This window comes from Homalodisca vitripennis, chromosome 3 (genome assembly GCF_021130785.1).
Source record: "Homalodisca vitripennis isolate AUS2020 chromosome 3, UT_GWSS_2.1, whole genome shotgun sequence".
Classification (NCBI taxonomy): Eukaryota; Metazoa; Arthropoda; class Insecta; order Hemiptera; family Cicadellidae; genus Homalodisca; species Homalodisca vitripennis.
The window spans coordinates 192629683-192631927 of NC_060209.1; positions in this window are offsets into that span (position 1 = coordinate 192629683).

Sequence of the window (2245 nt, forward strand, 5' to 3'; positions counted from 1 at the left end):
AAAATATGTCTCATCAAAATTAAATATTCGTCTAGGTTTTCCCCCTAACTGGAGTTCTTTGTCGGTTTTTCTAGAACGTAAAAAAGTTATAGATAACCCATGTGTTTGTTTGGTTACATCTTATATGCTCTATCCTCTGTGGTAAAAAAAATTGAAAGTCTGTACTTTCTTAAAAAGAGTTACTAACCAATCTGCTCCGGGTTGTTGGTCTTTAAATCGTGTACGAATTTTGTTTTCTCTTAGATAGAGTTGGACTATATCCAAAACTTTACTTCTCGATAAACCAAATCCATTATTGTCTATAACTTAAAGACAATTTAAAATTTCTTGTTCATAATTTTCAAATAAGTAAAATTTAACACCACCCCCTCCTTTACTATCTTGTGCGGTACATCCTTTTGTTCGTGTACCCAAGATTCGATGTTTCAAAGTGGAACTTGGGATGTCATAATAAGTAGCTGCTCCCCTAGTGTTTTGTTACTATTCTTCAATTCTTCAACAGCATTTTCTAAACCCTCTTAGGTGTAAGATTGCCCCCTCTGAGTTTTGCGAACATGTCCTCACCACTGTAATACCTGGAACCAAAATAACCTTTAAACTTAACAGTAATTTAAATTTTAATATCGTAAAAGCAATGATAAGGTAGGTTACTTACATTATTTGGTTTTAAAATCATTTAAGTGTAGCTGTTGAACATTTGAAGACAGGTTCGTTTACTAGGGGTAACTGGGTCCTACTTGGGATTAATGGGCCATAAATTGGCCCAGTTTATCTAAGCACCTGGCCCATTTACGCCTATTTAAAAAAAATAATCGGGGTAGTTGGACCACCCCTTATACACACAATTAACAATTAAACGTAACGTTATTGAAAAATTATGTTTATAATACCCGTTAGCACATGTTAAACTAACAGTCAAAGTAGAACCACTTACTAGAAAGGATGTAGGTGTCTTAAAAAGTCTAGTTTCACGGTGTTGCTTTAATAAAAAGTGATAGAGAAATTCATATATGCGTCATCTATTACAAACAGAGAGGTTAGACTTGACGTTTGAATAAGAAGAAGAAGCTGAAATACTGTATTGCCAACCGCAAACAACTAATGACACTTAATATTTTCAAGTAAAAGAGTGCCCAATCTATCCTGTGTGTCCATTTGCCCAGATTCACCTTAGGGTTACGTCAGGCCATGTTGCGTAACAAGCTTAGCTGTAGGTTCATGCCAAGTTGGATTCATGCACGACATATTGCCTGATAAGCTTTTCTAATGCTCATCCTTGTCTGACTGACGCCTGACGGACATTGACTATAATCGAACTCGATCTTGCCTTTGCAGAAAAGAAGGCTCATGCAAAATTTAAAAACCACAGGTCATTTCGTTATCGAGATATCATGACAGAAAGACAAATATACAGACAGAAGACAAATTTTGTTAGCACACTAAATGGTAGCAAAATATGCCAAATTTCAAGTCTATAGTTCAATTTCTCTTCTCAAGATGTCTTGCGGAAAGATAGGCTTCGCTAATTCTCAGCCACCTCTGCTTGATGCACGATGATAGAATTTGATTTTTTCATACATAAAATCAAGCTCCATTCAAAATCTAAAGTCTATACCTTAATTAGTTTTTCATATATCACGCAAACAAACAAACAGTAGAAGATAAATGTTTCCAGCCACCAAAGTAACAGGCTTTGCTAACGCTCAGCCAATTAAAATAGCCTATATAACATGCAGATAAGACGTTTTTTTCATCTTCATTTAGTTGTCTTCTTACTCTAATGCATTATTTCATACTGCATAATTGTAAATACATAAGTCTAATGGTTATAATAACTTTTAGGAAAAAACAGGATAATGATATATAAAAAAATCTAAAAATCTGATTACCTCAAAATCAGTTAGGTGTATCAACATGATATTAGTTTAAATCTATTAAATTACACTTAAAACATCAGAATTGATGTAAAAATTGAGTAACATGACGGTCAGTTGAAACACAGGTATTTGCACAAATAAAGCATTGTTAGTTCAGTTGTGGTGGCGCTTGGAGGACTTGACCAATTCTGTGAGTTCTATGGGCTTATGCACTATTAGCTGTGGCAGTGTGAGCAAAATCACGTTCAAGATGCTGTGAGATAGACACTATGAGCCACCGCGCGCTGTAATAGCGATATCGATTGTGGAGAACATCGATATTGTATCTGTACGGCGTCAATCGGAATCGGCCATTCATCCCTAGTCCA